This window comes from Arachis hypogaea, chromosome 12, assembly GCF_003086295.3.
Source record: "Arachis hypogaea cultivar Tifrunner chromosome 12, arahy.Tifrunner.gnm2.J5K5, whole genome shotgun sequence".
NCBI classification, from domain to species: Eukaryota; Viridiplantae; Streptophyta; class Magnoliopsida; order Fabales; family Fabaceae; genus Arachis; species Arachis hypogaea.
The window spans coordinates 23,242,484-23,251,870 of record NC_092047.1 but is presented as its reverse complement, the minus strand read 5'-3'; the positions used below and the strand labels follow the sequence as shown (position 1 = coordinate 23,251,870).

Sequence of the window (9,387 nt, the reverse complement as noted above, 5' to 3'; positions counted from 1 at the left end):
CCCTAAACACCCAAAATCACAAGATTTCAACACTAACTACTCAAAAATGTGTAACAGTGGGGAATTTCGAAAAACTGGGCAGAGATGAATGAAATACTCACCACCAAACTTAGATAGAATTGTAGAGGATGAGAAGAGCAATGCGTGGCCGCAAACGGCTCGTCAATCGGAGCTCCGTAGCTCAAGTTATGGTGGTTTGAAGATCAAAGAGAGTTAGGTTTTCTCTCTTCTCTTCTCTCTTCTCAAATCAGCGCCCCAACCCTTCTTTTTAGGGTAAAATGAGCTGAAATGCTCACAACTAATGTTTATATATGTTGGGTCTTGGGACCACTTAGGCCCGGTTCACTTATTTTTGCCCATTGGCCCAATTTTGGGCCAAAACCTTTAAGATTAGCGCTCTAAATCGCACTTTAAATATTTCTACCTTCCCTAATTATAATTCCTCATTTCTTAATCTTATTTACCCATAATCAATTTCCTCAATTGTAGTACCAGACAGATCTCAGCCGGTACTGCCGGTCAAAATTCCACTGTGCACTTTTACGCAGAAAACTATATTTTCCGACTCGGAAAAATTCACTGAATCCAAATATCATATTTAAATTATCAAATTCCGATTGCCAAATCTTCCAACCATATTCGCTCCTATTTAACTTATTATTTACTAAATTTCGATTAGACCGGGTATTACAAATGAAACAACTTAGGATCTAAAATGTTTATCTTTCTCTTTCTCGCCGTCTATTATATTATCTATTTTATCTATTTTATTATATAAAAATTGAATTTTTACCTTTAATGATAGAATCAACGTAGCATGCTTCTGCTTTATTTTGTTTAATTCATTAAAAATAATTTATTATGATAAATTAATTATATCAACTAATTGATTTGAATAGATATTTAAGTATCACACAATTTAAAATTATGTATATTAATTATTTGATTTAATTTTTATGATATATAAATTTAAGGAATAAATTAAAATAAGATAATTTATTACTTATTTAAATTGAATATAACAACTATAAATTAATTTAGTTAAAATTTTAATATTTTCTAATCTTCTATACATAAAAATGACAAAACAAAATTATAAAAAAAATATTTTTTATCACTTTTACTATTTTAATTTTATTTTATTTGCTTTTTTTATGTATACATTTATTTTATATTAACTTTGTTTATTTAATAATAAAATATACTCATGTTAATTCTATCATATAATAATATATTTTTCTCCTATATTAATCGAAGATATATTTTTCTCCTATATTAATCGAAGAATTTCAATAGTTATCAACTACATCTAATAGAATGACTGAGAAGTGAGAACCACGAGAAGTTAAACCCAAGTTCAAAATGCTGAAACAAAGAAAAGAAAACAGTGGATATATGATTAGAGAAAAATGTATAATAATGACAAAATATACTAAAACCGGATTTTTTCTCCAACTAATAAAAGTGAGGTGTTAATTCCTCGTGAATTCATTTTTTCTCTAAAATAAAATCACTATTTTTTTTTCTAAATTTATTTTAGAAAAATATATTTATTATAATTATATTACAATTAACATTTTGTAAGACCTAGAACTTTTGAAAAGTTTTATCATGAGCAAGTCTCAAATCATATAGTTATTTATAGCCTTGATTTAAGAAATTATTTTATTAAAGATAATTAAGGCAAGTTTTGATTTATTGAATTTGAGACGAGTTATGATTATTATCCAATTTTATAATTATTGGATTATTTTCTATATTTGAATTATAAAGTTGATAGTTATGAAATAATAAGGATTTTGTATGATTTGGATTAGATAAGTAATATTTTAAATATTACTACTGCTATTTTGAAAAATAGAGAAATTAATTATATTATTTCTAGTTATTGGATTTGGGCATTTTATTGAAAATAATTTGTATAATTGATGAGCAAATAGTATTTTTCTATATACAAGTAATGTTGGATTTAAATTGGGTTTCAATTATTATATTTTTCCCAATTTTATTTGAAATTACCAAAATGCCCCTAACCCTAATTTTATTCAAAAACCCTAACCCTGAAACCCTAACCCAATGACCCGGTCCCCTTCAACCACACTCAGCAGCAATAGCTGCTGCCCCTCTACCCTAGACACCCATACGTAGAAGCAAAGGGAAAAGAAAGAAAGGAACAAACGAATTTGAGGGAGAAGGAAAGGAGATCTGAACGACAAAAGGAGAGGTCGCGAAACAGGGAGACATGGACCCGCGCCCTGCCATCGACCCACGCGTCGCCGCCGCGCCACCGTCCATGTGCCGCCGTCGTTTGGTCCATCCATGAGCTACTGTCAGAACCGTGCGAGGAGGAGCGTCGCCGCCATTAACGTCACGAAGGAAGAAGCCCAGAGGGGAGAGAGACACCGCGTGACTCTGAGGGAGGAGGACGCGGCCAGTGACGCGAGGAGCGCGACCCACTGCGTCGGAACCCTTTTCGCGTTGCCAGCGTCGCCGTGGCCTCCAGTCGCGCCGTCGCCAGTCTGGGTTGCTCTGCCGCCGTGAATCTCCTCGCTGTTGGGGTCTCACCGTCGCCGTCCCTGTTGTGGCTGGTGTCGTCACTGAAGACCCACCATTGCTGGAGAAAGGAAGAGAGTCAGAGGAGGAGAGCCACGCCGGAGAAGAACTACCGCGGAGCTGTCCCTGCCGCTGCGCCCAGCAGCTGTCGGGAGCCTTGTCGCCGTTCATGGGGTGTGCCGGTAAGCTCATGCCATCGGAAAACCTCGCTGCCATCACCGAAAAAGCCACTGCCGGTAAGGGTCTTGTCATTAGCCTCCGTCCTTTTGAATTCCGAGAATATTATGGTCACTGCATGTTGGTTTCAGTTGTCGTGATCGGAATTCGTTGCCGCTGCCGCTTGAGGTGGCTGTTGGGGCTACCGCCCAACCGGTTCAGAGGCCGTTGCTGTTCGGTTCAGCCGTTCTTTCTTAGTTTCAGTAAGTATTCCGGTTTCGAGAGCTCTGCGTTAGTGTTCTGTTCTGTGTAATAAAGTAACCGTAATGTTAATGGTTTTAGGAGCTAGAATCCGGTTTGCTTGTGCCGTTTGGGGCTGTTTCTGCTTTTGAGAGAGCGGGCAGAGCCGAGATTTTGATTGCCGGTGATTTCGGGTCGAGATAAAAGGAGTTGGTTAACGAGTTGGGTTGTGGTTCCAATGTTGTGAGGTAGGGGCGCTTTCCTAAAACTACAGTTTATTATTGGAATTATTACATATGGATACTGATGTGAGATATGATGTAATTAGTGATTGTATCTGCCTTATGTATTATTTGATTGACTCGAATGATTATGGATGTTGGCTTGGCTGAATTGTTGTGTGGCTTGTGAAATGTAATGTTTGAAGTTGATTCTTTAAATATTTGAAATAAGTCTAATCCGTTGAGGATTGGTTTGAATTGAGTCAATTATTTTGATGATGTGAAAGATAGAATGCTCTTGAAATCCAGCCTGGGTTGCTTTAATTGCTCTGGTTTGATAAATGATTTATTACTGAACCGATTCTTTAAAGCTTTATAAATGAGTTAAATCGGTTGATATTGAGTTGATTTTTGAAATGGTTTCCTTGAGGTATGCCATTGAGGTGACTGTTGGATTTAGCTTGCTTTTGAATTGATTTCTGGTTTTGAGCTGTTGAAAAGGAATGAGAAACGGTTTAGTTGGGACCCGAACCGGGTGGCAAAAGTCCAAGTTTTAGGGGAGGTGCTGCCAAAATTTTTATAAAATCCGAGTCTTTATTGAAACGTTGTCTAGAAAATGATGAGTTAAAGACTTCTACTATTTTATTTGAATTATCGAGAAAAGGATGATTCATGCTTTCGAAATGAATTAATAAAGAGGAAATTGTGATTTAGTCTTGCTTCTTAATAAAGGCATTATATCTCTTTCAGGAGAAGGTTATTTAGATAAAACTTGTGTTTTAAAGCTGTTTGGATGTGAAAAGGGTTTATGCCTTTGAATTTGACTTGGGGGTTTCAATTAAAGAAGTTTCAATGACTTTGAAAGAACCTGAATGTCTATTGACAAGTTTTATTTTGAAATGTTTTGAGAAAGGTTTTAAGTACTCTTTGAATTCTGAATTCTTGCAAGACTAAAACAATTTTGAACAGTTGAAACGTTCTAGAATTTATCATGGGGGTTGAAGTTGGTTTTGCCTAAGTAAAGGAAACGGCTTTGAAAGAAGTAAATGATTACATGACTCGGTTTGGCTTAGATCCTATTTGCTTACTCAAATCAGAAAGCCAATGTTTTAATGACTTTAAATGAATTTGGCGAAATGAGTTATGTTATTCTCCCCTAAAGACTTGGGACTCTGCCGAGAAACTTTTGTTATGATATCCCATTGTTGTATGGGTGATTTTGAATACTTTGAAATAAATCCTTAACTTGCCATGGTTTTGGAAGTTTTGGAAAGAGAATGTCGAGAGTGGCTTTGTTTTAAAAAGGGAACTCACTTTGAGTAAATTTGGCTTATGAGCCTGAGATGATTTGAGAAACGAGATTTCTAAAGCCAAGGCTGAAAAGAGTTGAAACTTGATTTCAAAGTGAAGCGATTTGAGAAAAAGTGATTTGTGGCTTAAATGCCGGTTTTATGAATTTGATGATGTTGAATGGTGGAGGTGCCATTTTGTTATGAGCCGGAATGGCTGTGTATAATATTGATTTATGGCAAATTGCCGAATGAGTTATGGGCCATATGGCTGATTATGAATTATGAATTTGAGCCAGATGGCTGAGATGGATGTTGATCCATGGTTGGGACTGAATGAATATATGCTTGAGATACCTGGGTAGTAGCAAGGGTTGTGGTCCGTCCCACTTGCTCCAGGTCAGAGATTGTGACGCCTGGGTAGTAGCGGTAGTAGTGGTGATTCCACTCGCTCCAGGTTGAGCTTTTAAACACCCGCCTGGGTAGTAACCGCAGTAGTGGTTGTTCCATTGGCTCTGGGTTGAGCGGGTAGTAGCAATGGGGTTGTAGCTCAAACCTACTTGCTCCGCGAGGGGTGTTTCTGTCCATGGTTAGCTACCAGGACGTGTCGGGTTGGCTATATAACCGACAGATGATATCATTAGCCACTAGGGACAGGCATGCATCATATGCATTTGTGTGACATTAGTTGGGTGTGCATATTATACTTGGTTTGCCTATGTGATTAATTGCTAACTGTTCTACTTGTAATAACTGTTTGTTTGTGCTTGAACTTCCTTTCTGTGTTTGCATCTGGGACTCTGTTGGATTGTGGTAATTAGTTGTTGGTTGGATTGTTTGGGCCTAGGGCCGTGGTTGAATTGAGATGGACCGATGGTTGGTTTCGGTATTGTGGTTATGGTTTGGAAATGTGTGAAAGGCTAATTTGGTTCAGCATAGATAGACCTTCTGAAATGCTTTTGAATATTGTTTTAAATGAACAGTTTCTTCTTTCAGAAAAAGGATTTCAGATTTCTCTTTTATTGTAAACGGTTGTTTTTGAAAAGAGGCATAAGATGGTTATTAATCACTGGTACGGTTTATCTTCATGTATCCTATTATAGTAATTCCCAAAAACCCTCTACTGAGAACCCTTTCGAGGATGATGTTCTCACCCCCCTACATTTTTTCCCTTTCAGGATATGGGCGCAGAAGTTACGAAGAGCTTATTTAATTGTTGTTGTGATGCTCTGTATTGTTTTTAGTTATTTTTATTGTACCCTCGCCTTTATCTTGATATATATTCTGTAAGAGGGGTAGGAATTGTGTTGGTTAATGCTTGTAATAATATTTGTATATATATATGTATGTATATATGTATGTACTCTTTATGAGCTTTTGTAAGTTGTATGATATTTGTGGATGTACGTTATCGAACGAAAGTATTTTTTTGGGAACGGTATTGCGGTTTAAAGTTTTAAACAGGCTCATATTTTAGTATTAAATAATATAAGTGTCGTCGTAATGTCCGAGCTATCAGAGTCGCGCAGCCGGAAGCGTGAGCTTTGGTAGTTAGGGTGTTACATTATGGTATCAGAGCAGTTCTTCCTGTAGAGCCTGAGGAATGGACTGACTATGCTTCAATTGCATACTCTGAGTGTTTGTCATGTAATAGGTCTTGTCGAAAGACGAGAATTAGAGCTTTATGCACATGACGATCTATTGATTAACGCTGTTAGTCTTGCATTGCATAATTCTCGATATTAAGTTTGGCCGGCTTAATACTAGTGAATTATGTATATGAAAGCACTGATGGGTTATCATAGATGATATATGTGTTTTGAGTAAAGCGAATCGCGAGTTTTGGGAACGTTGGAAACTATTTCTCGAGGCTATTCAGTTGTGTGTCTTGGAATTCTATTCGAGTCGACCTGTTCCTTTATGTCCTAACTTGAAGTTCTTGTTTGCTAATCTTTTTGAAAAGTAGTTTGATATTTTCAACTGTATTCCTCTATTCATATGCCTTCTTGATTGATATTGAGTGCATATGCTTGTTTGAAAATCCTTGTTGCATCTATCTTCCTCTGTTCGAGTTCTTCCTGATTCCTGTATTCATTGAAATAGCTTTGAACTTGTCCTATTGTGTTGTGCATTTTAACTCTGGATTTCGAGTTCATTCTTAGAGAACTTACTGATTCAGTTTTCCTCTTATTTGACAGTGATTACAGCTAATTTTGAGATTTTTATAAAAATTGCTGTTGACTAGATATACACTTATCTATATGTGAAACTTTGAGACTACTTATACAGTTTAACAACTATTTATTTCTAATACCTCGCTTGTACTTTTACTGGTTTACGGAACTGCACTTACTTTAAAAGTAAATTGACTTTCTAGTAATTTTACTATAGTTCCAATGTACATCTTCGTTTGATTATGTATTTGGGGTGTTTTTCAAAATTCTGGAAAGAAAGGGGATTTCTCGCTTTTATCCCAGTTGAGTTTCGTTTGCTAAACTTTACTTAGTTCATTTTGATTTGAGTTTGATTTAGCATACTACATGGTTTATGCCATTGTTTTTCTTTTGAAAATGTTGGACTCATAGCTTTCTTCTTATGAACGGACTCGTTCCTTCTTAAGTTTTTTACCTCTATGAATGTCATACGTGATTCTATTTTTAACTAATCTTTTACACCTTGTGAACATTACCACTGATCTTGGTTTGTCCTCTCTTGTGAATTTCATCCTTATGAGGGTCAGTTAAATTCGTTTCAAGTTAGTGCATTGTTTATTCTCCCATTCTCTCTACAAGAGTTTTTAGCCAAAGATTTATCATAGAGAAATCATAAATGATTGAGTTGTCTTTTTCTATGACTTTTGTATTCTTTTGGATCAATTTAAAACTTGTTTGATGTTTCATGTCTAGTGGATCTTGGTTGAACTACTTTAAATTAAGATCCTATCTTGCAAGGCTTGACTCCTTTTTAGTACATCTTGAACTTCTTGAATGTTCTTTTGAAATGGTGATTTTAAGAACGCTTTTGGAATCTTGTTTTGAATTTTATAAAGCAGATTGAATTCTCTTTGAAGAAGTTCCAAATCGAACTTATTTTTCAGTTGCTTGATTTAGATTGAAACCATTGTTCAATTTTGACGAAGTTAATTTAGAGTTGTCATGCGCTATTTTAAATGAAGTTTTGAAAAGCTTCCTTGTTTAGTGGAAACCGGTTTGTTTGTAACTCACCACTTATTTCCTTGCCAGATTGTAAGCAAATTTTTACCTCGAAGTTTATTTTCTAAAAAGAGTTTAACTTCCTCTTTCGTACTTGCTATAAATGTTATACATGCTTGTTTGAATATGAAATTTTGAAAATTTTGAACAAGCATTTGCTTATTCCGAGTTTTTATGAACTGCTTTTGGTTAGGTTGTACACCTAACTATCTTTCTAAAATATTTGAGGAAATATTTTAGCTATTAGTCAAACTTGTGTGCATTTTGTTTTTCTAAAACTCTGCATAATCTACTTCAACATGAAGTTGTATTATAGCAAAGTCACGTTTATGCTTTTGGTACTCTCTTGAAGGATATTTGTTGCTTAACTTTTCTTTTAGACTGCGAGGTGATTTTCCTGCAAGTTTTCGATTCTTTTAAGAACAATGTATTCAGAAGTATTTTTAATTATGCTCTTGAGTTCTGTGAGCTTTGTCTTGGGTCTGAGATATCCTTTTTCTGTAAACCTCATGCTTCCTCAACTCAGCTTGAGTTCGTCTCAAACTGATGCACTGGTCTTCTTCCTATTGATCCTGTTGAACTTCTTTGATCCAAGGGTTATCCTTGAAGTTGTCAATTGATTTATTTCTAGCAAACTTCATTGCTTGAACGTCCTTGTTTATCTGGGAATTGGATACATTCTCTTAAATCTATGAGCATTATCCTTGATATTGTTTCTCCGTTCTAAGTCTTGTATCCTTCTGAGTAGACTCGAGAATTGTTTTGATATCACGTGCGACTTGTAGACGTAGTAACACGATATGTTAGTTCTTTAAGACGTGATGTGTATACGGAAGTTGAAGTGGTAGGTGTGCAACATATGAGTTGTGGGCGTTTTGTTCCTTGCGAACGAGTTTGTGGTTGTCAGGCTTGTGATCAAATTTGGGGTTTGTAAAGTGCTTGATGGAGTTGGAAAGTTGAAACTTTGAGGTTGATATGAGATTAGTGTGCGGAGGTCGAGCACGTCGTTTTAACTCCATCCTGTTTGATAGCCTTGATGCCTTGCCCTTCTATCACATGATTGAACCATGTTATCTTTTGCATTGAGCCTACCTTGTAACGTTTGCTTTGCAATAATACTCCTACCTTTACATCCTTAAGCTTATGACAATCAAAGTATTTGAAAATCGTATATATGATTATATTTTGAGATATTTTTGCTTCTTCTTTAAATGTGTTCAAGGATGAACTGTTATGAGATTTCTTTCGTTTTGCATCAATTTTCGAGGACGAAAATTTTTATAAGGTGGGTAGAATGTAAGACCTAGAACTTTTGAAAAGTTTTATCATGAGCAAGTCTCAAATCATATAGTTATTTATAGCCTTGATTTAAGAAATTATTTTATTAAAGATAATTAAGGCAAGTTTTGATTTATTGAATTTGAGACGAGTTATGATTATTATCCAATTTTATAATTATTGGATTATTTTCTATATTTGAATTATAAAGTTGATAGTTATGAAATAATAAGGATTTTGTATGATTTGGATTAGATAAGTAATATTTTAAATATTACTACTGCTATTTTGAAAAATAGAGAAATTAATTATATTATTTCTAGTTATTGGATTTGGGCATTTTATTGAAAATAATTTGTATAATTGATGAGCAAATAGTATTTTTCTATATACAAGTAATGTTGGATTTAAATTGGGTTTCAATTATTATATTTTTCC

General features: G+C 35.1%; 1 long non-coding RNA gene across 1 annotated transcript; it reads left to right on the top strand.

Moving 5' to 3' along the window:
• The first annotated feature begins 2,861 nt into the window (after positions 1–2,861).
• On the top strand, positions 2,862–5,687 carry LOC112729190 (uncharacterized). Its single transcript, XR_003166394.3, has 3 exons — positions 2,862–2,972; positions 3,052–3,197; positions 5,638–5,687. It is a non-coding gene; the product is annotated as an uncharacterized lncRNA (long non-coding RNA).
• The last annotated feature ends 3,700 nt before the right edge of the window (positions 5,688–9,387 follow it).